The sequence below is a fragment of the Chiloscyllium plagiosum genome, unplaced genomic scaffold (assembly GCF_037043375.1).
Source record: "Chiloscyllium plagiosum isolate Xiang-an unplaced genomic scaffold, Cpla_swu_hap1 HiC_scaffold_17, whole genome shotgun sequence".
NCBI classification, from domain to species: domain Eukaryota; kingdom Metazoa; phylum Chordata; class Chondrichthyes; order Orectolobiformes; family Hemiscylliidae; genus Chiloscyllium; species Chiloscyllium plagiosum.
Genome location: NW_028270155.1, coordinates 74,068,457 through 74,093,195, shown reverse-complemented (window position 1 = coordinate 74,093,195; position 24,739 = coordinate 74,068,457). Strand labels below are relative to the sequence as shown.

Below are 24,739 nucleotides of genomic sequence, written 5' to 3'. Positions count from 1 at the left end.
GCAAGTAAATTGTTGGGGAGAGATAGAGAGTCTGCAAAGACAGGTTAAGAGGATGGAGGAATAAAAAAATGTAGCTGTGACATTACCGTGTATATACTTGTGTATAGGTCAAGTTTTGAAGACTTGTTTTAAGCTGAAATTAGGAGGCTGACTTAGAATTATGGCCATTATTGAATATTTACCTACAAAATAACTGTCTCCATTCTGCCTGCTATGGTAGAATGGTACTGTCATACTGTATTCTAGTTACCAGTACTGTAAAGTGCATGTGGGTCGATGCATGTGTACAAAAGTTAATAAGCATACCAGCAGGTGGTCAGGCCATCTACTGGGGGTTTTTGTACAATACACAGTTCATGAAATAAAAACAGAGGAGCAATAAAAACAAAGACTGATAGTATTTTATTAAAGAAAGACTGCATGAAACTGTTAAAAATGTATGATAAATACTTTACATCAAAACACTCTTCTCACTGTATATCACAAATATGGGATAGAGGCTTAAAACATAAGTTACCGGTACATGCAAAGGTACATTAGAATCTTTCAAATTTACTGCCTGCATCTATTGACCCACTGAATAATTCATTCCAGGTGTCTGGGTCAAGCATATCATTGTATGGGTCATCAATTGATTTGCCATCACTTCCATCTGACCATAAATAGTCATCCTCCTTACCATCTAAAGCATTAGAAATTCCACATTTTTTGAAGGCTTTCACAATAATTTCAGTTTTCATCTCTTTCCAGGTCTCAACAATCCACTCACAGCTGCAAGTAATGGAGCACGCATGTTGTCACTCTTTGTGAAGCTTTTCTCCCCTTCTTGCATCTAAGTGTCCCATTTCTTCCGTCCTAAGGTTTATTGATGCTAACATCCAGTGGCTGTACCGTGCTCGTAAGACCTCCAGGAACCATTGCAATGTCAGTATTTTTAGCTCAAAGTTCACTGATAACACTTTTCACTGTGAGATCTGTACATATCTCAAACCAGTAAGATTTCTTCCTTTCCAAGTCCACTTGGTCGCATATTCCAGACCTCCCCAATCTAACTTTTGCAGTCACCTTCATTCATCCATCCATCCTTTTGCATGGAAGAGGACCACAATGCCTTTCAGAAATTTCTGTCTGGGCTGAGTTCTCCGCTTAAAAATAACCATAGGCTTTAACTTCGTTCCATCTGCCATTCAACCAAGTACCACAATGAATCGACTCCTTCCATGGCCAGTAGTCTTAACTAAAACTGTTCTTGTTCCAATCTTGACCACAGTTCTGTTCCCTAGCATACCAAATTTCATTGGTATTTTGTCCTTATTGCTGATGCATGACAGCCTGTACCAGTTTTGCTTCAGGCTTCTGATTACAAAGCGACGGAATCCAATTAACTTGTCATTAAGTTCTGCTGGTAATCTTGGTTTTCTATCTAAGCACTAAATCATACCTTTTCATAAACCTTCTGCACCACCCAGCACTGGCTTTGAAATCACTGAATCCATCCTTTTTTTGCTTCATTTTTAGCACGTATTCTTATACATTGTCGAGTCACTATGCTTCTGTTTGGATGACACTGAATTACCCAGTCAGCAATCTTTTCTTCCAGTTGGGGCTACTTGGTCAGCTCTCCTCGGTTGGCATACTGCTGTTTTGGCATAGCCTTTAACTGTGTGGCTTTTTTCCTCCAATCCAGAACATGTTTTTCAGAAACACAGAACTCCCTTGCAGCTACACTATTGTTGTTCTTCTCTGCAACTTCAATAACTTCTAGTTTAAACTGTGCCATAAATTTGTTTCTTCGTGATGCCATTTTCTCAGAAAAATTTGTGGGGAGTTTTACAATAAGTTCGGACCACAACTGTATGTGACACCTACTTCTAAGAAACTGAGGCAACAGCAGGACAACAAGGTCGAGGGCTGCCATAAGGTATTGTAAATATTTGCATGCACAGGTCAAATATATGTATGTAAATATTATATATGTATGTAGTTACCAACATGCAATTTGCAAATCACGTTGCGCAAATATATACTGGTGCGCGTAACATGTGATGATACAGATTTGCATTTGAATCAAAAATGTGCAAATCATGTCCTTTAAGGCTGCATATATGGTCAGGAAGAGAGCTGAAACTTTATTGCTGGAACAGCACAGCAGGTCAGGCAGCATCTAGGGAACAGAAGATTCGACGTTTCGGGCACATGCCCTTCTTCAGGAATGAGCAGAGAGTGTTCAGCAGGAGAAGATAAAAGGTAGGGAGGAGGGACTTGGAGGAGGGGCGTTGGAAATGTGATAGGTGGAAAGAGGTCAAGGTGAAGGTGATAGGTCGGAGTAGGGTGGAGGCGGAGAGGTCAAGAAGCAGGTCAGGAAGGCGGTGCCGAGCTGGAGGGATTCGGCTGAGACAAGGTGGGGGGAGGGGGGATGAAGAAACTGGTGAAGTCCAAGTTCATCCCCTGTGGTTGGAGGGTTCCCAGTCGGAAGATAAGACGCTCCTCCTCCGACCGTCGCGTTGTTGTGGTTTGGCGGTGGATGAGTCCAATGACCTGCATATCCTCGGTGGAGTGGGAGGGGGAGTTGAAATGCTGTGCTACAGGGTGATTGGGTTGGTTCGTCCGGGTGGCCCAGAGGTGCTCTCTGAATCGCTCCGCAAGTAGGCGGCCTGTCTCCCCAATATAGAGGAGGCCACACCGGCTGCAGCGGATGCAGTAGATAATGTGGGTGGAGGTGCAGGTGAATCTGTGGCGGATATGGAAGTTTCCTTTGGGGCCTTGGAGAGAAGTGAGGGGGGAGGTGTGGGCGCAAGTGTTGCACCTCCTGCGGTTGCAAGGAAAGGTGCCGGGAGTGGAGGTTGGGTTGGTGGGGGGTATGGATCTGACAAGGGAGTCGCGGAGGGAGTGGTCTCTACGGAAAGCTGATAGAGGAGGGGAGGGAAATATATCCTTGGTGGTGGGGTCCGTTTGGAGGTGGCGGAAGTGACGGCGGATGATGCGCTGTACATGGAGATTGGTGGGGTGGTAGGTGAGGACCAGTGGGGTTCTGTCCTGGTGGCGGTTGGAGGGGCGGGGCTCAAGGGCGGAGGAGCGGGAAGTGGAGGAGATGCGGTGGAGGGCATCGTCGATCACGTCGGGGGGGAAATTGCGGTCCTTGAAGAAGGAGGCCGTCTGTGTTGTGCGTATTTTGAACTGGTCCTCCTGGGAGCAGATGCGGCGGAGACGAAGGAATTGGGAGAATGGGATGGCGTTTTTACAGGGGGCGGGGTGGGAGGAGGTGTAGTCCAGGTAGCTGTGGGAGTCGGTCGGTTTATAGTAGATGTCCGTGTTGATTCGGTCGTCTGAGATAGAAACAGAAAGGTCTAGGAAGGGGAGGGAGGAGTCCGAGACTGTCCAGGTGAATTTGAGGTCGGGGTGGAAGGTGTTAGTGTAGTGGATGAACTGTTCAACCTCCTCGTGGGAGCACGAGGTAGCGCCGATACAGTCATCAATGTAGCGGAGCAAAAGATGGGGGGTGGGGCCAGTGTAGTTGCGGAAGATGGATTGTTCCACATACCCTACGAAGAGGCAGGCATAGCTGGGGCCCATGCGGGTGCCCATGGCTACTCCTTTTGTTTGGAGAAAGTGGGAGGATTGGAAAGAAAAGTTGTTCAGGGTGAGGACCAGTTCAGTCAGTCGAAGGAGGGTGTCGGTGGAAGGGTACTGGGTGGTACGGCGGGAAAGGAAGAAGCGGAGTGCTTTGAGTCCTTCGTGATGGGGGATGGAGGTGTACAGGGACTGGATGTCCATGGTGAAGATGAGGTGTTGGGGACCGGGGAAGCGGAAATCCTGGAGGAGGTGGAGGGCGTGGGTGGTGTCACGGACGTAGGTGGGGAGTTCTTGGACTAATGGGGACAGGACGGAGTCAAGGTATGCGGAGACGAGTTCGGTGGGGCAGGAGCAGGCTGAGACAATGGGTCGTCCGGGGCAGTCAGGTTTGTGGATTTTGGGCAGGAGGTAGAAACGGGCGGTTCGGGGTTGTGGTACTATGAGGTTGGAGGCGGTGGATGGGAGGTCCCCTGAGGTGATGAGGTTATGGATGGTCTGGGAGATGATGGTTTGGTGGTGGGGGGTGGGGTCATGGTCAAGGGGGCAGTAGGAGGAGGTATCTGCGAGCTGGCGTTTGGCCTCAGCGGTGTAGAGGTCGGTGCGCCAAACTACTACTGCGCCTCCCTTGTCAGCTGGTTTGATGGTGAGGTTGGGGTTGGAACGGAGGGAGTGGAGGGCTGTGCGTTCCGAGGGTGAGAGGTTGGAGTGGGTGGGAGGGGTGTGGGAGTTCAGGTAGCGGTTAATATCGCGGCGGCAGTTTGCAATAAAGAGGTCGAGGGCAGGTAGGAGGCCAGCACGGGGTGTCCAGGTGGACGGGGTGTGTTGGAGGTGGGAGAAGGGGTCGTCAGAGGGTGGGTGAGTGTCTTGATTGAAAAAGAAGGCACGGAGGCGAAGGCGGCGGAAGAATCGTTCAATGTCACTCCGTGTATTGAATTCAGGTCAGGAAGAGACCCCTGAAAAACTAGGGTTGACCTTTACACGAGGTATATGACCAAGACCAGAATCTTTGACAAAATAAGTGATCGACTTGTACATGCGATTGACCTATACATGAGCATGTACGGTATATATGAAAACATGAATTTGGACATTGTGGGAGGAAGAACTTAAAAAAGAGCATGATGTTTAAATGGAAACTAATTGCAGAACTTGATAATACAAAGGGTTTAGGAACGAACCATGGGGAACTGGTATGCTAGTACAAGTGATTAGGAAGACAAATGGAATGTCGCAAGGGGAATACAATACAAAAGTAGGGAAGTTTACTGCAGCTGTACAGAGTATTGGTGAGAGCACATCCGGAATATTCTGGACAGATCCTTATTTTAAAAACATCTTTATAAGTCGTTAAGAGAAGGTTCACCCAACTCATTTCTGGACTAAGGGCTAATTTTATGAAGAAATGGTTGAACAGGTTAGGCTTATATTGACTGGAGTAGAGGAAAACAAATAAGACCCTGGGTGGACTGGATACCAACAGAATGTTTCACATTATGGTGAAGATTAAAACTCAGGGGCAGAGATTAAGAGTACAAAGTTTGTCAATACATTTTTCTACTTTCACAATGCTGGTCAATTTACAGGTCACTCTTTAAGAATAAAATCCTATCATTAATCCCTATATTAAGAGCATGTTTACCTGGTCATACAGCATTTTATTATAATGCAAAATTGGCAACACCCTTGACTTATTTGTTAAAAGGTTTCCGATGCCACTATGACTCTCAACACCTCTGAGCAGCATGAATAACTTCAGAAGCCAGTCCAACTCCATTAAAATTCTGCGCATTGAAAATGCTTCTTCCACAATGGAGTTGGCAAGGTTGGGACTGCTAAGTGTGGGCTTGAGAGCTGTCACCATTCTCACTCCATTCTACGTTTCTAGCAATGGAAATGGGGATTTCCACACACGGAACCTGCCATCTGGCTATTAGACATATAAAGCTCACACAGAATGAGGGCCCATTAAAGCAGCAGCTTTTGTTCAAAATTTCAAAATCAATTCAGCTCTTTATAGAGTCGTACAGAATGGAAATAGACTCTGGTCAAACCAGTGCATGCCGGCCATAATCCCAAACTAAACTAGTCCCACCTGCCTGCAGTTGGCCCATATCCTTCAAAGTTGAGAGCGTGGTGCTGGAAAAGCACAGCAGGTCAGGCAGCATCTGAGGAGCAGTAGAATTGACGTTTCGGGCAAAAGCCATTCATCAGGAATTATTCCTGACGAAGGGCTTATGCCCGAAACATCAGTTCTCCTGCTCCTCGGATGCTGCCTGACCTGCTGCGCTTTTCCAGCACCACACTCTCAACGTTAATCTCCAGCATCTGCAGTCCTCACTTTCGCCTTATCCTTCTAAACCTTTTCTATTCATGTATTTATGCAGGTGTCTTTTAAATGTTGCGAATAGAGCTGGATCCACTACTTCCTCTGAAAGTTCATTCCATACAGGAACCACCCTGTTGAAAAAAAGTTGTCCCTCATGTCTTTTTAAAATCTTTCTCCTCTCACATGAAGAGTATGCCCTTAAGTCTTCAATTCTCCATCTGAGGGAAAAGACACCTGTCATTCACCTTATCTATACCCCGCATGACTTTATAAACTTCGACAAGGTTTATTATCTCAACCTGTTACGCTCCAATGAAAAATGTTCCAGCCTATCCGGTCTGTTCTTATAACTCAAATTCTAGGCAACATCCTGATATATCTTTTCTGAATCCTCTCCAGCTTAATAATATCCTTCCTATAATAGGCCAACCAGAACTGCACACAGTACTGCAGAAGACACCTCACCAACACCCTGTATAACCCCAACATAACATCTCAACTCCTCGACTTAAAAAGTCTAAGCAATGAAGGCAAGTGTGCTAAACACTTTCTTAACTACCCTGGAGAAAGTGAGGACTGCAGATGGTGGAGATCTGAGTCAAAAAGGGTGATACTGGAAAAGCACAGCCAGTCAGGCAGCATCTGAGGAGCAGGAGAGTATACTCTCTTGCTCCTCGGATGCTGCCTGACCGGCTGTGCTTTTCCAGCACCACACGTTTTGACTTTGTAACCACCCTGTCTACTTGTGATGCAAACTTCAAAGAATTATGTACCTGAACCTCCTTTGTTCACTCTTTATCGTTATTCTTTTGAAAGATATTTGGATAAATTTCAAAATAGGAGACAGTGACTTTGATCTAAGTTGTGTATCAATGGAAATGTTACAGACACACAGAAAAATAAACCTGTATGGAGTCATCCACCTTTTTTGCCCAGAAGACATAAATTGAGAAAATAAACCATTTAATTCCATCGATTTTTATCTGCTCTGTTCAACAGACAATCTAAATTTAGAAAAGTTTCACTGTAGGGTATTAAACAGTTAGGTTAATGATTTTCTTTCTCAAAAATGTCTTCAGAGAAAAACCTTGTACTGCTTAATTACAACACAGATTAAGTGTTTTTACCTTTTCCATGCTCCCAGGAGCATGGACGCCTGTATGTAGCTTTGTTACTCAGGGACCCGCTATCTCCACAACAGCTCGATCAGTCCCACAAAAGATTGATGATCGAGTATAGACTGGAAAGGACGTGAAAAATCAATTCTGATTTAATAGCAGAGCAGCTCAAAACTCCCTTGCTGCCTTTGCCAATATATATAACTTATTAATTGGAGAGAGGACACATGCATTTTTAACTTTATAATGATTATTCAATCTGTTTCTTTTTTAAAACCAAAAAACTAAACAACTCTCAAGCCTTTTGATGCAAAGTACTGCTTGACTTTGGTTTCAATTCACTTGTTCGCATGCCAGACTAAGTATTGCAAGAATTTCATGTTCTCAGTCCATACTCAGGTTCAGATCTATTGCAACAGTGCAACTCATCTGCTGACTAAAACGGCTCTTAGTGAGAAGCAGAATCACTACTGGACTCAAAATTAAGAATAGGAACATGAGAACAGGAGTACATGATGCAAACTAGTTCCAACATTGAATAAAATCATGAGTGATCTGTATTTCTTTTATAAAGAGTTCATTTCAATGCAGATGGTGGGCATACACTGGGGATTCACCTGATCCCCAACAGACACAAAAACTGCAGGTATTGGGTTGGGAAGTATATCCTTGTAATGTGTAATTCTGTAAATAGAAAAAAAAAATGGTGTGAAGATTGGCTCTAATCCCATCCTTCACCCACACGCATAAAATTCTGGTTTATGGGTGAAATCCCAAATTTCTTTGTGAGAGTCCTCTTGCTCAACTATGTACTATAAATAGTTCAAATGTTTTGCCTATTGAGTGCTCTACATGCAGAGAGAGGGGTTTCATCAGGCTGTTTTGAGGCATTGTATAAAACCATTCAAGCTTTCCTGGGCAGTGCACTGAGTATAGGAGTTGGGGGCTCATGTTGTGGCTATAAGGGACATTGGTTAGGCCACTTTTGGGATACTGCATTCAATTCTGATCTTCCTGCTAGAAGAAAGATGTTGTGAAGCTTGGAAGGGTTTGGAAAAGATTGCCAGGTTTGGAGGATTTGAGCTATAGGGAGAGACTGAATAGGCTGTGGCTATTTTCCCTGGAGTGTCAAAGGCTGAGGGGCGACCTTATAGATGTTTATAAAGTCACGAGGGGCACAGAAAGGGTGACAAGTCAAGGTCTTTGCCCCAGGGTATGGGAGTCCAAAACTAGAGGGCATAGGTTTAAGGTGAAAGGGGAAGATTTAAAAGGGGCCTCGAGGGCAACTTAATTCATGCAGAGCATGGTGTGAGTATCGCATGAGCTACTGGACATAGTGGTGGAAGCTGGTACAATTACAACATTTAAAAGGCATGGGTATATGAATAGGAAGGGTTTAGAGATGGTTGTGTGGTTTAGAGGGACATGGGTCAAATGCTTGTAAATGGGACTAAATTAATGTAGAATATCTGGCCAGCATGGACAAGTTGGACTCATGGGTCTGTTTCTGTGCTGGACATCCAGGAGACCTGATGCAGTCCAAAAGACAGTGTCCGAAGGAATGGAAACTTTGGTCAGTAATGGGTTATGAGAAGGAAGGACTTATCAATTATGCAATATAACTGTTATGTTTACTCTTCTCAATTAATCAGATTAATTACAAAATTTGGGACCTTGAGCAGCTGACAGAATAAACAAAACTCGTACCTTAAGTCCTGAGGAATGGAGTATAATAGTTCATGGGCTGCATCATGATCATGTGAGAGATCACAACACACAGGACATTGACTACCTGTCCAAATTTTACTCTAGAGACCTTTAGTAAATAAGGGAATGTGACAATTATGGGTAAGTTGGAGAAGCTCCTGCAAGTTTAAATACAGTCTGCATGACCATGATGATAGCTGAGACACAAGGTCCATGAACTGGCAGATTGGAGCGAAAGAGTGGAGCGTAAGAAATTGCAAATAATGATTGTGGGTCGAGACAAGGCTCTTGCATTAGTCAATGATCACATACTGGAGGTAGGCCAATTAATACAGACAGACACGAACATGCAAGTCAAAGTTGTAGCTTCAATAAAACAGTCCTTAAATGGAATTAGAAACAGAAATTCTAATGATAATGAGGTTTTGATGGTTGTGTATATACCTGAAATAATTTTTGCAAAAACAAAGAGAATTAGACAGTTGGAGAGAGTTTAGAGTACATTCTTAGAAACCAGTATGGATCAAGCGGTTTTATCACATAAAAGGATTTGTTTTGAAAAAGATCTTGTAGATGGGACTCGTTTGACTGAAGCAAGGCTATTTGCCAGGGGCTTTGTAGAGTGACTGGATGTTACAGATATTACAGCAAACTTGTCCACAACTTGGAAATAACCTTGAAATCCTTTGAGCCCTTTAGCTACATATTCATGGGAGAGTACAGATCAAAAGACACATGACCTGCATTTCTAAAAGGCAACACTTCTCAGACAGATGTGTTTCTGAAACAGCCCAAACAGCCTGCAACTGTAGATGATAATCCATAGAAACTGAAACAAAATGTATTGATGACCTGAATGAAATGATCAGGTGTGGCATCCCAGTATCGAATCTATCAGTGTGACCTGTTATGCTGAAATTAGGCTGTTTTAAACTAAAAGCTGCCCTCACAATGTTTGGTTGGTGTCACAAAGGAAAACTTTAAGCATCTTCATGGTGCTTGCTGATGATTTCTTTAGAGTGGTGATGCAGACTGAGAAATAACGGGGTGGAAAACAGAGTTACCGGCATTGACCTTTTTAAACATATTAACTTAAGTACTCAGCAAAGTAAATTCAGATTTTGGGGAAGATTTGTAGCTCAGGTTGTGGTTCAGGTTGTAAGTTTGCTCGCTGACCTGATGGGTTTGTTCTCAGGCGTTTCGTCACCATGCTAGGAAACATCATCAGTGAGCCTCCGGTGAAGTGTTGCTGTTCTGTCCCACTGACTATTTGTGTCTTGGTCTGTTGTGGTAGGTGCTATCATTTCCTGGTCTGTTTCTGAGAGGTTGGTAAATGGGGACAACATTTATATGCTTGTTAATGGAGTTCTAGTTTGAATGCCAGGCCTTTAGGAACTCTCAGGCATATCTTTGTTTAGCCTGTCCCAGGATGGATGTATTGTCCCAGTCAAACTGGTATCCCTTATTGTCTGGTCGTCATCACTGAAATGTCTTTGATGTATGGTAAGGTGGCTAGAGTCTGTAGGCGTGTTGTGTCTTTCTGTTTAGGTCTGTTGTGCAGGAATCAGCAAACTGTGCTTAGCGGTTAACCATTGTTCCTGAATACGTCATACAGGAGTTTCTCCTTGGGTTCTCGTAGCTCCTGGGCGCTACAGTGTGATATGGCCTGTTTAAATAATGTCCTGATGCAGCTCTGTTTATGGGTGTTGGGATGATTGCTCCTGTACTTGTCTATCTGGTCAGTTTACGTGGCTTTCCTATAAAAGCTGGTCTGCAGCTCTCCATTGGCTTTTCGTTGTACTGTGACATCTCGGAAGGGGAATTGGTTATTGTTCCTTTCCCCTTTAGTGCATTTTATACCAGTGAGGATGTTGTTTATGTGTTTGCGGGTTTCTTCCAGCTTGTTGTGTTTCATGATGACAAAGTGGTCATCCAAATAGCGGACCCAAAGCTTGGGCTGGATTGTGGGAAGGGTTCATTCTAACCTCTACATAACTGCTTCTGCTCGAAGTCCTAATAGTGGTGATTTCATAGGCGTCCTGTTGATTTGTTTGCAGATCTTGTTGTTGAAGATGAAGTGGGTTCCGAGGCAAAGGTCTACTGGTTTGAGGATGCTGTCCTTGCCGATGGAGTTGGATTCCTGATTGAAGGGCTTTTGCCCGAAACGTCGATTTTGCCTGTCCTCGGATGCTGCCTGAATTGCTGTGCTCTTCCAGCACCACTGATCCAGAATCTGGTTTCCAGCATCTGCAGTCATTGTTTTTACCTCGATGGAGTTGGTGCTGTCAGGTGTGTGTGTCCATGGTTTGTCCTGCAGTGAGGCCAGTGTTTCTTTGGCCAGGGTGATGTTTATTGATGTGAATAGGGCCGTCACATTAAAGGAAACTGTGACCTTGTCGTCCTCTACCTTGATGTCTTTGATAATGTTAAAGGAATTCCTGGGTTGAGTGAATGGAGTGGGTTAAGTCCTCTACCAGGGGCGTCACAGTTCCTTTGCTAGCTTGTATATCAGTGTCCTGGGAAGTGAGACTATGGGTCTGAGGGGAGCCCCTTGTTTATGTACCTTTGGTGATCTGTAGAAACGTGGTTTGTTCAATCCTTCTGGTTTCATCCTTTGGTGGTCTGTCTTGTGTAGTTTCCTCAGGGATGCTGTACTACGATTTTCTAGCTGTGGAGTCAGGTCTATCTGTTGGTAAGTGTTGGTTTTGGTTAGCAGTGTGTTTGCTTTTTCAATTTATTGTGTTCTGTTCAGGATGACAGTCATGCCCCCTTTGTCTGCTGGTAGGATTATGATATCTCCGTCTTTTCTGAGTTCTTCCAGAGCTTTCCTTTCCAGTGTGTTGAGGGTATTCCCTTCTTTCTTCCTGTTTAGTGTTGGTGCCACTGTCTATCTGATGGTTTGCTGGGTTTCTTCGGTCAGTCTGTTGTCTTTGAGGGTGGATTCCAGTGCTGCTAAGAAGTCATTTTTATCCACGTCCCGGTGGTTGATGTGCAGTCCGCTGATTCCTACACAATAGACCTAAACAGTGCCCAGAGACTCGAACCACCCTACCAAACATCAAAGACATTTCAGAGATAATGACCCGACTACTGTGGTGCCTAGGCCTCATGGTAGCCCACAAACCTACCACCACACTGAAACAGCTCCTGATGAACTTAAAAAGACCCTGTACCCATAGCCAGCATAATGAACGTCATATACAAAATACCGCGCAAGTACTGCAACAAACATTACATTGGACAGATGGGCAGGAAACTAGCCACCAGGAGACATGAGCACCAACTAGCCACCAAAAGACATGACCAACTATCACTAGTTTCCATACACACAGATGAAGAGGATTACCAGTTCGACTGGGACAATACATCTATTCTGGGACATGTTAAACAAAGACTGTGTGAGAGCTCCTCGAGGCCTGGCATTCAAACCAGAACTCCATTAACAAACAGATAGATTTTGACCTCATTTACCAACTTCTCAGAAACAGAACCGGAAATGATATTACCTACCACAACAATCAAGACCCATAAATAGTATGAGGGACAGAACAGCAACACTTCACTGGAGGCTCACTGATGATGTTACTTAGCATAGTGACAACATGTCTGAGAACAAACCTACCAGCTCAGCGAGCAAACATACAACCTAAATTCAGAACACCCAAGAAAGCATTCCTCCCAGTTAATCCTGAAAGACTTGCTGGTCAGGCAACATTTACTGAGAAGGCAAGCTAACTTTTCAAGCCTCGATGACTTTTCAGAGCTCTGATGAAATGTCAGCTTGACTCGAAACCTTAGTTTGCTCTCTCTCCCTAAAGATGCTGCTCGACCTGCTGTGATTTCCAGCATTTTTTGTTCTCAGCACAGTTTCCAGCAGTTGCAGTAATTTATTCCCAATTACGAGACTTGATTGGTCAGTGAAACTGGATTTGATGGATTAGATTTGAGGTATAATAGTATATGCTTAGAATATATTCACAGGATGTGGGAGTCACTGAATTGGCCCCATTGCCTATCCTTAATTGCCCAGAGGGCACTTAAGAGTCAACCACATTGCTGTGGGTCTGGCAAGGTAAGGATTTTCTTCCCTAAAGGACATTTGTGAACAAGATGAGTTTTGCCTGACAATTGATGATGGTTTCATGGCTGTCATTAGACCCTTAATTAGAGTCATAGAGATGTACAGAACAGAAACAGACCCTTCGGTCCAATGTGTCCATGTGACCAGATATCTTAACCGAATCTAGTGTCATTTGCCAGCACTTGGCCCATATCCTTCTAAACCCTTCCTTTTCATATATCCAGCCAGATGCCTCTTAAATGTTGCAATTGTACCAGCCTCCACCACTTCCTCTGGCAGCTCATTCCATACACGTACCACACTCTGCATGAAAACGTTGCCCCTTAGGTCTCTTTTATATCTTTCCCCTCTCACCCTAAACCTATGCCCTCTAGTTCTGGACTCCTCCAACCCTGTCTATTTATCCTATCCATGCCCCTCATGATTTTATAAACCTCTACAAAGGTCATCCTTTAGCCTCTGACACTCCAGGGAAAACAGCCCCAACCTATTCAGCCTCTCCTTCTAGCACAAACATCCAACCCTGGCAATATCCAATGACATCTTTCTGAACACTTTCAAGTTTCAAAACATCCTTCCGATAGGAAGGAGACCAGAACTGCACATAATGTTCCAAAAGTGGCTTAACCACTTTTGTCCTGTACAGCCATAACATGACCTCCCAACTCCTATACTCAATACTCTGACCAATAAAGGAAAGCATACCAAATGCCTTGTTCTCTATGCTATCTACCTGCAACTATACTTTCAAGGAACCTCGAACGTGTGCTCTAAGGTCTCTTTGTTCAGCAACATTCCCCAGGACCTTGCCATTAAGTAAATAAATCCGGCTCTGATTTGCTTTTCCAAAAAGCAGCACCTTGCATTTATCTAAATTAAACACCACCTGCTACTTCTCGGCCCATTGGCCCATCTGATCAAGATTCTGTTATACTCTTTGCTGTCCACTACACCTCCAATTTTGGTGTCATCTACAGTTATGGCTAGTTCTCCCTGTATTCCATGAGATCTAACCTTGCTAACCAGTCTCCAGCGAGGAACCTTGTCAACGCCTTACCAAAGTCCACATAGATCACGTCCACTGCTCTGCCTGCATCAACCCTCTTTGTTACTTCTTAAAAAAAAAACTCAATCAAGTTGGTGAGACATGATTTCCCACACACAAAGCCATGTCGACTATCCCTAATCAGTCCTTGCCTTTCCAAATGTATGTAAGTACTCTCAGGATTACCTCCAACAACGTATCCACTATCGATGGGAGAAAGTGAGAACTGCAGTTGCTAAAGATCAGAGTCAAGAGTGTGGTGCTGGAAAAACACAACAGGTCAGGCAGCATCTGAGAAGCAGAAAAATTGACATTTCATCAGGCTTATGCCCGAAAGATCCATTCTCCTGTCCACCATCCATGTCAGGCTCTCCAGTCTATAGTTCCCTGACTTTTCCTTATCACCTTCCTTAAATAGTGGCACCATGGTAACAAACCTCCAGTCTTCCGGCACCTCACCTGTGACTATCAATGATACAAATATCTCAGCAAGTGGCCCAGTAATCACTTTTCAGCTTCCCACAGAGTTCAAGGGTACACTTGATCAGGTCCTGGGGATTTATCCACTTTTATGTGTATCAAGACATCCAAAACCTTTTCTTCTATAATATTTTTTCAAGATGTCACCAATCTATTTTCCCACATTCTATATCTTCCATATTCTTCTCCACAGTAAACACTGATGCAAAATATTCATTTAGTATCTACTCCATCTCCTGCAGCTCCACACATAGGCTGCCTTGCTGATCTTTGAGGGGCACTATTCTCTCCCTAGTTATCCTTTTGTCCTTAATTCCAGACGTTTTTCATTTACCTGTCATGGTGGGATTTGAACATGGGTCTCCATAACATTACCTGGGTCTCTAGATTAAGTGTAGTGATAATACGCTGAAATAGTGAATGCTTCAATGACAAAGAAGCACTAAAAGCTTAAGAGTGGAGAAATGCATACTTACGCTTTCAAATTTAGGAGACCACGAACGTGAGGAGGACATGTGACTAGTCACTTTTAGCAATGCTGATATTTGATGGGTATTCTAATGCAGCTGGCTTCAAAATGATCCCAGTCCAACACTGGTACCTCCAAATCACGGTTTAAAAGGCCATTCTTTAGCTTGGGAACTTGAGAAAATAAAAAGGTTTTTGAAAAGTGTTTTGTAGCTGAAACACTGGTTCCTGTACATAAAGTGGATATGGGATTCTATATAGCATATATCTTTAGTGGGATTCTGTATAACGCGTGTACTGCAGATAATATAGTATTGAGTATTATGTAGACAGCCAAGGTGTACTTTACAATAGAGAAGCATTAAGTTACAGATTGTCTTTGCTAGTTTGAAACAAATGCTGCAGAGAAAGGCTAATCACCACATCCAAATCAGTGATAAATTGCGATTAGCTTGTGCCCAGTCAAAGCCTGCTAAACTGAAAATGACCCATTTATTTCTACTGTTTTTTTTAACCTATTAACCAGTTCACAATCCATGCCAGCACACTCCGCCCAACTGCATATGCAGTAATTTTGGTTACTAACCTTTTGTGTCTCACCTTATCCAAAGCCTTCCAAAAAAAAAACAAATATACCACATCCACCAGCTTCCCCTCAACTATTCCACTGGTTACATTTTCAAAAAAAAATCCAAAAGTCAGAAACAAAACCCTCCAGTCCACAATTGTTTCCTGACATTAACAAAACTAAGAAGAGAATTTTTTTACCCTCTGGTTGAATAACAGCAATTCAATTTCTGATCGATGAAATTGAATTGATGGCCTTCATATAGTAAAGCTTTTGGGCCTTCAGGAGGCCTCAAAGGATGACTTGTGTCCAGCAGAAACACTTCAAAAGGATAGGATTCCTGACGTTATCCTCTGTTGATGGGGTGGTGGCAGAATACGGAGCTGGCTGATTGACATTTGGAAGTTTGTCGAGGAAACAGGACAGAGTCCTAAAGGAAAGGAGATCTGACTCATACATATGGCAGCCACCTCCTTTGGGTAAAAGTGAATTGCTCTGCCTTCAGCACAAGAAGTTTCAGGCCTGAGATACTGATTCTTGTATCTGGTATTTGCATACAGATGCAAAAAGGCCCCGATTTTCAAGCCTATAACTTAAAAACAGAAAATTATTTGAGGATTGTGGACATATTAGGTATCATTACTTTATGGCTTGTCCATTTCAGGAATGAATCTCAAACCCCTTTCTCCACTATTTCAAGGGAAGCAAATAAATCATATCTCTGATGAAATAGCACAGGGAAGATCGAGACAAATGGGTCTGGTGAAGTGGTATAATCCCACAGTCTCAGTGTCCCTTGAAGTAGCAGATTGAAAGGTGGTAGGATGTAATTCCATGATATAATAATCTTACAGGCACTTTAGGTTCCAGACTTTGAACTTGCATCACTGAAAGCGTACAAAAACTATATGGAATGGTGAATGAAATCTGTCAGTCGCAGGAAGTGGCACTGGTAACAATTTGCGGTGACAAGAGGAACAGTAATCTGGAACATGTCAGGACCATTGCAGAATGACTGACAGAAATTCATTACAAAGAACAGTGAACAACTACGTCTGATATTGGACTGCTGTGAGCACAGCCCCTCAGACTACCGTCATGTCCATCTACCTAGCTAAATGACAGACTTTAATATCTTGCTCAGTTTCATGTTCCTCATTTCAATTTGAGGGTTTGTTTTGTACGTGCATCAAACATTTGCAGTTTTACCTTGCAGAATCTCTCATTTTACAGGGGGCAGCAAACTGTTCTGTGCTCCTCCATGTTTTGTCACAGTCGCACTGCTGGATGGGCGGCTCAGAACCTGTGGTTAGATTCATCTGGGACTAGCCATCTGCATGGCCCTATAGAGAGAGAGAGAGAGAGGGGGGGGAAAATGTCATTTCTCTACGTTGAAACAATCTTTTACATACCTTCCTGATCTAACTCAATTTCTCTTTACAACCTTCGAGTGTAATTCACAACACACCTTGATGCTTGCTGAAGCAAGATTAAATTAGATGAAAAACTCAATTTGGAGTGAGGATGCAGTTCAAAGCAAAATCACATGAGCGTTTGAGATAGAAGCTGCCTGATCTAATTCCCTCACCTGTTCAGAATTAGAGAGATTGGATTGACGTTGCTTTAAAGGATTCTTGTGGTGTAGGGGTAGCGTCCTACCTCTGAGCCAAGAGGCCCTTGGTTCAAGTCCCACCTGATCTGGAGGTGTGTTCTAACATCCTGAACAGGCTGATTAAACAGAATTAATAGATATTTTCTAATCATGAGGAATTAACTTCAACAGTTTGAGTGCCACAATTATGAGGTCCAGTCTCATCAACACCTTACTCAAACCTTTCCACTCCCCTTTATCCTCTCTTTTATAACACACTTTATCTCCTGCATTAAATTCTGTCTCAGATGGCATTATGTATCTCAAAGCTCTCTTTTTTTTCCACTGAGATTTTAGTCTTGACAAAAACTTACTGTCCTGCATTCAAGGAATTGGAACAAATTGTTTGTATTGGAGCAGGAGGACTATCAGACAGAAGCGAAGGGATTTACTTCACAGACTGCTTGATGGATATAACACTTTACAATTATCTGGAGTGAAGTCTTTGCATGCAGGGATGTTTTCACCTTGCAATCTGGTTGCACAACTAAAATTTGTTGCAGCTTTTCATCAATCACTGCAGGACTGTCTTCACAGAGTTGGTTGCTGAAAGGACTTTCAGACCAGATTATCGTGGGAAATCATGTCTCACAAACTTGATTGAGTTTTTTAAAGTAACAAAGAAGATTGATGAGGGCAGAGCAGTAGATGTGATTTATATGGACTTCAGTAAGGCGTTTGACAAGGTTCCCCATGGGAGACTGATTAGCAAGGTTAGATCTCATGGAATACAGGGAGAACTAGCCATTTGGATACAGAACTGGCTCAAAAGGAAGAAGACAGAGGGTGGTGGTGGAGGGTTGTTTTTCAGACTAGAGGCCTGTGACCAGTGGAGTGCCACAAGGATCGCTGCTGGGTCCTCTACATTTTGTCATTTACATAAATGATTTGGATACAAGCATAAGAGGTACAGTTAGTAAGTTTGCAGATGACACCAAAATTGGAGGTGTAGTGGACAGCGAAGAGGGTTACCTCAGATTACAACAGAATCTGGACCAGATGGGCCAACGGGCTGAGAAGTGGCAGATGGAGTTTAATTTAGATAAATGCGAGGTGTTGCATTTTGGGAAAGCAAATCTTAGCAGGACATATCCACTTAATGGTAAGGTCCTAGGGAGTGTTGCTGAACAAAAAGAGATCTAGGAGTGCAGGTTCATAGCTCCTTGAAAGTGGAGTCGCAGGTAGATAGGATAGTGAAGAAGGCATTTGGTATGCTTTCCTTTATTGGTCAGAGTATTGAGTACAGGAGTTGGGAGGTCATGTTGCGGCTGTACAGAACATTGGTTAGGCCACTTTTGAAATATTGCATGCAATTCTGGTCTTCTTCCTATCAGAAAGATGTGAAATTTGAAAGGGTTCAGAAAAGATTTACAAGGATGTTGCCAGGGTTGGAGGATTTGAGCTATACGGAGAGGCTGAATAGGCTGGGGCTGTTTTCCCTGGAGCGTCGGAGGCTGAGGGGTGACCTTATAGAGGTTTACAAAATTATGAGGGACATGGATAGAATAAATAGACAAAGTCTTTTCCCTGGGGTCGGGGAGTCCAGAACTAGAGGGCATAGGTTTAGGGTAAGAGGGGAAAGATATAAAAGAGACCTAAGGGGCAACTTTTCATGCAGAGGGTGGTACGTGTATAGAATGAGCTGCCAGAGGATGTGGTGGAGGCTGGTACAATTGCAACATTTGGATGGATATATGAATAGGAAGGGTTTGGAGGGATATGGGCCGGGTGCTGGCAGGTGGGACTAGATTGGGTTGGGATATCTGGTCAGCATGGACGGGTTGGTCTGAAGGGTCTGTTTCCATGGCGTACATCTCCAAGACTCTATGGTAAGGTTTTCGCACAAATCACTAAATTCACCATTGCCAAACCTTTCTATTATGAGAAAGAATCTTTACTCTTAATCATTTCTTCATATTATCACCTGTGATAACACTTTTGCACTTCTAACGTGGGCAGAAATGTTAAATCTACAAAATGTAGGATGAAAATCTTTCATAGATTTCGATGTGATCTGCAAATGAAGAAGGCTGATTTAAAACAAAAAGACCTTTCACACAATGAGTAATGAGGGCAAGGAATGCACTGTCTGGAAATGTGGTGGAGGCAGCTTCAAGAGGGGAGCATTGGAAGGTAATTTCAATAGTAATAATATGCAAGAATGTGGGGGAAGAGCAGGGTATGGCATTAGCCGACTGAACTAATGCAGATACAATGGCTGAATGCCCTCCTTCTGCATCATAATAATGCAGAGATTTCTGTTTTTTTTTAAACCAGTTCCATCTTCTGTTAAAATAGCTAAATCTGTTAAATCCGTATTCATCCCCATTCTGTTCATCTTAAATTCTTCCAATGTATTGATATCAGCATCCATTATCCAGGCCACATCAAAAGTTAGCAATTACTAACTCCTATTTTTGTGTCCCATTTCTTTCACAAACGCTGAAGGATTTGTTTCCCAGGAATATTTTTCAAAGAATATTTTTCTGATTCAATGAGTTCTCCCGTTCCAAGAACTGAACATATGTTAGGAACATATATCTGTCCATGTGACACCTTAGCATAATTCAGTCATTTAATTGATGATGTTTATCCAGAGGTCTCCCAAGTGAAATTTTGTCAAAGTCCATGATATGTTCCTCCATGAAACAGCTATCTTGTTTCCAAAATCGATCAATATCTCCCTATGTTCCAAGAAAAGAATAAATCTTTTAAAAATCCTCTAATTTCTGGGAGAGCCAATACGTGTATCACTACACCTTACAATTGCTTTACAATTAACAACTTTCTTGTAAATTTCATCTAAGAATTCTAAAGACGGTCCAAATCTTCATCACTATCCAAAAAATGATTTATTTCTGCTGAGGAGCAGTAATGCCAAGGTCATACCTGGTTTCCTATTTCGTAGTGACATAATGTTCTCCACATGTCCATTTCATCCTTTCTCTGGTTGGATGGTTGAGAAACTGAGCTTTACCGTAGTTTTCTGCCATTTTTCACAACGGTGTCTGTGGTTTTCTCTTAGATTCCAACCTTCATCTTATGTCTTTTGCCAATGCTGGCAAATATGACTAGCTTTATGTCGGATATCTGGTCAGTATGGACAAGTTCGACCAAATGGTCTGTTTCCATGCTGTACATCTCTATAACTTTCTGACCCTATTGTACCATCATGATGCGGTAAAGTTCTACAGACTCCTGTCACCTATGGTAAAATGTTCAAATCATTCCAGCTGTGGACCCAGGCATTGAGACCCAATTGCGAGGAACACTGACACTGGCACTTGTACACATACCTACACAAGTCAATGATCAATGCCAAGGATTGCTCCTGGCCTTGTTCCAGATTGCTGAGGACTGCTGCACAGCCTTTAGCACTATCCTTACATCATCGGAGCACTGACAGAGAATAGAGCCCGGGATTAGCCTGATCTCAATTTTAGTTTCAGTCAGCCATTGTTCTTTTCCTAAGCCCCTTTCTATATAGGTAACCCATGGCCTGCTCTACCAATCACTGCATCTTGCTATTGCTAGGAGACACAAAATTGGGCCTGTTATTGTTGGCAAGTTCTCAAAACGATATTGATGAGAGTCACAAGTACGAATCCACACACTATCATTCTCGAAAGTAGAGTATTGCTACCCTGAAACTCAACACCACTGCTTTTAATGTCAGATCAAAGTTTGTATGATAATAACTCGAGTATCTGTGGAGAATCTCTCACATATGGTATCTCTAGACAGTGAAACTTCACTTGAAAGGCTCCAGGGCACAACAAAGACTTTTTAAAGACACGATTCTGTGAAGGACAAGGACTATAACGGCAGGACATAAGATGATGCAAATTGGCTCACGACATTTAAAGAGAAGATTGAAGCAGATCAGAGCAGAGCAGGAGAGTGGCCTGCTACATTCCCTGATTTACGTGACAGCTCCATAAACAGGGAATGCAGGAAGCTTTCATCTATTCATCAACCAAATAAATTTCACATGAAAGAACCAGGTTAGCACTCCTATCACTGAATTGTACCTATTCTCACCTCACTAGATGCTCAAATGTGTATTTTTACCTTAGTTAAGTGTAGCTTTTACAATTGCTAATGGGGTGCAGGACAGACTAGCATTTATTGCCCATCCCAAACTGTCATTGAGAAGGGGTTGGTTGGTGAGCTGTCTCTTTCAATGTTGTGGTTTGATGCAACTAAAAGGCTTGCTGGGCCAGTTCAGGGAGGGTGGCTAAGTATCAACAACATTGCTGAAAAGTTTGGAAAAGGTCAGCAGATTTCCAACCCCAGAGACATTCATGAATTATATGTGCTTTGATGCAAAGTGATAGTTCTGTAGAGACGAGTATCAGGAAGGGTGTGGATAAAGCAGAGGACGAAAGAAATGACCAGATGTCAGAAAAGAAAAACTGCCAGAAGAAAACAAAAAGTTGATTGACTCAGAGCCAACACAACTCATTCCTGTGGGTTGCAGAAAGACTGCGACTCACGATTCAGCTCCAACACAGATGTTCATCCGAGAAATGACAATCAGCAGAGACGTTATCCATCTCCTGAGACAGATAGTTACCATGCTGACCTATATTAGCATCTTATTCTAACATTATTTCATTTACTGAATTTAAGTTCTTCAGCTTCTGTAATGAAATTCAAGTTTGTTACTCTAGATACTCATCCACAAACATAATTATTATGTTCCTGCACGCATTGAGAGTGTGTATTGGAGTGTTAAAATGAGCTGTCCCTAAAAGTGTATGGAAAATAAATCACTCATCAATACAGGACACGGGTTTATTTATTTATTTATTTATTGTCATGTGTACTTGTTACAAATACAGTGAAAAGTATTGTGTAATATCGTCACTATCCGCCGTCATCTTAAAACACAGAAAATAAACCAATACATCGAATATAAAGGTTTAAAAAATAAGAAATAAAGTTAGAAGTTCAATATTACAGTCCTTTTCTTATTAAGTGCCTTAGCCAAGGGCCTGCACCCAGGCCTGATGTGGAGTCCAATATCAGCATGAAGTGGTCAGCCAGCCTAGGGTCCCTTTGCTGCGCCACTGCCATTGGAACTGTTTCGCCATTCTTCGGCGGCATCTTGCCTCCACCAGTATCATCGCTATGGATCCATGCAAGCAGAAACTGCCAGGTCCTGAACTAGGCCCACCACACTGAAGCAGCCACAGCGATGCTGCCAGATCTCTCACCGGGCACTAGGCCCCAACTCACCTCCCTCTGCCACTGCTGCCAGGAAAACAAACTTGCCTCCAATGTGCTGAACATCTCTTCAATGCCATCCGCAAGAAGTAGAAAAAGGTAAAAGACAAAAAAAATAGGAAGAGCAGATGAGCAGACAAGCCCCACTGCTTTCACTGCTGCCATCTTGACTGGAAGAACCTGAGTGATGGGGAGATCACTTTATGTCCTAAGCAACACACACATTCAATCAAAACTAAAGAGATTATAAACTCATTCTCTGTCATTCACCATTGTAGAGCCTTTAAATGTCCAAATTTCTGTCACGTCTGTTTACAAAATAAAAGGGTCAGCAGCAAGAATGTGCAACCTATGATGTAATTGCAAGCCTACTCCTTTCTTTTCACCTGAATTGCAACATTACACTTCAAATTATTCACGATTCAACAGAGCACAAAAAACTTGAAGGAAACAAGTTCAAAGCTTTCCTGAGGAATTGCCAAGTGTTTCTTAATGAAGAAATAATACAATACTTTTGTACTACCGTTGTCCATAAAAACAGAATTTACTGAGACAGACTCGACCAAACCCCCTCAAAATATGTCAAGAAGATAGCCTCGACCCTAAGGCAAGCTGTTCCAGATGCGATTCAATTGGTCCAAGTATGAGGCTTTAGGCAAAACACGCTTCATTCTTATGTTACAGTTAAAATACAGACAAAATGAAAAGAACTGGCTTATCTCTGTAACTATCAAAATGCTTAAAAGTTGTTCCAATATAGCAGCGTACCATAAACACCTGTGGCAGAGGCAAATAGAAAGAAAATCTCAAAAACTCAAACCGAGCAATAAGCTTTTGCAGAGGGAGAGCTGTAACTTCTTCCAAAATCCTAACTTCACCAACTGAAAGCAAAACCTGAAAAACCCTAGGTTTGTGCGAGCTTGACTCCACCCACTCATGCTTCTTTTACCTTTTTTTTACAAAACAAAGCTAGCTACACTGCAGGGTATGGAGTAGACACCTCAGCACCAGGTTTACAACACCTGCTTTGAAGAGAAACCAGGCAGAACAAATCCTTCTTAAAAGGCATATCTCATCACATTACCCCCTTCACCGCCGTGCACAGTGGGAGCAGTGCTTATCATGTGCAAGTTGCACCACGGCAACCTCTTTATGCACTTTGCAAATCTACAAACTGTACAATCTCGAAGGACAAGGGCAGCAGACACATGGGAACACCACCAGCTCGAAAGGCCCGTCAACACAAGACCATGGGCGGCATGGTGGCACAGTGGTTAGCACTGCTGCCTCACAGCACCAGAGCCCCGGGTTCAATTCCCGCCTCAGGCGACTGACTGTGTGGAGTTTGCACATTCTCCCCGTGTCTGCCCGTGTCTCCCCGTGTTTCCTCCGGGTGCTCCGGTTTCCTCCCACAGTCCAAAGATGTGCAGGTCAGGTGAATTGGCCATGCTAAATTGCCCGTAGTGTTAGGTAAGGGGTAAATGTAGGGGTGTGGGTGGGTTGCGCTTCGACGGTGCAGGTGTGGACTTGTTGGGCCGAAGGGCCTGTTGCCACACTATAAGTAATCTAAAAAAACCATCCTGACATGGAACTGTTGTAAAATCCTGGAAATCCCTACCAAAAAGTATCCTGAGTAGCATATAGAAGTTTATAAAATCATGAGGGGAATAGATAGGGTTAATGATAAAGTGTTTCTACTAATCTTTGGAAAAACAAAAGTGTGAATTAAGTGTTTGTCCTGTAGAAAATGAGACTGGAGAATGAAGACTGCAAAATAAGGGAATAGAAGATTAATTGAAAGATATTTTGCATCAGTCATCACCATAGAGGATATAAGCAACATCTTGTAAGCAATTTTAAAAATGGGTAACGAAGAGAAGAGAGGAAATCAAAAAACTCAACAGTCACCACAAAAGTGGTAGGAGTAAACTGTTGGAGCTGCGGGCTGACACTGTAGATCTGTGAGTCTGATATCGGTGGTGGGTAAGTTGTTGGAGGTGATTCTGAAAGATAGGATTTACACGCATTTGGAGAGGCGAGAAATGATTAGGGATAGTCAGCACGGTTTTGTGCGAAGGAAATCACATCTCAAATTTGATTGAGATTTTTGAGGATGTAACCAAAACATTGCTGAGAATAGAGTGGTAGGTGTTGTTTACTTGGACTTTAGTAAAGCCTTTGATAAGTTTCCACATGGTAGACTAATTTGTAAGGTTGGGTTACATGGAATAAATGGTGAGCTTGCCAATTGGATAAAAAGAAAGTTGGCTTGATGTTAGGAGACAGAGAACGGTGGAGGAGGGTTGTTTTCCGACTGTAGACTTATAACTAGGGGTGTTCCATAGGGATCGATACTGGGTCCACTTTTGTTTATCATTCATATTAAACTATTTGGATAAGAATAGAGGAGGTATGGTTAGTAACTTTGCAGATGACACCAAAATTGGTAGTATAGTGGACAGTGAAGGTGGTGACCTAAAATTATAAAATGTC

General features: G+C 42.9%; 1 protein-coding gene across 8 annotated transcripts in view; it reads right to left on the bottom strand.

Moving 5' to 3' along the window:
- Positions 1 to 24,739, bottom strand: part of st3gal2 (ST3 beta-galactoside alpha-2,3-sialyltransferase 2) — a 340,428-nt gene that overhangs the window by 170,187 nt on the left and 145,502 nt on the right. For 5 of the 8 annotated variants that reach the window (XM_087996080.1, XM_087996078.1, XM_087996084.1 and 2 more), the window contains one exon: positions 16,576 to 16,709. The exons of 2 other annotated variants lie outside the window; for them this stretch is intronic. The gene's annotated coding sequence lies outside the window, so the exon portion shown is untranslated. Of the gene's footprint in view, positions 1 to 14,806; positions 14,973 to 16,575; positions 16,710 to 24,739 lie in introns of all 8 variants that reach the window. One more of the 8 variants, XM_087996082.1, reaches the window with a different exon arrangement.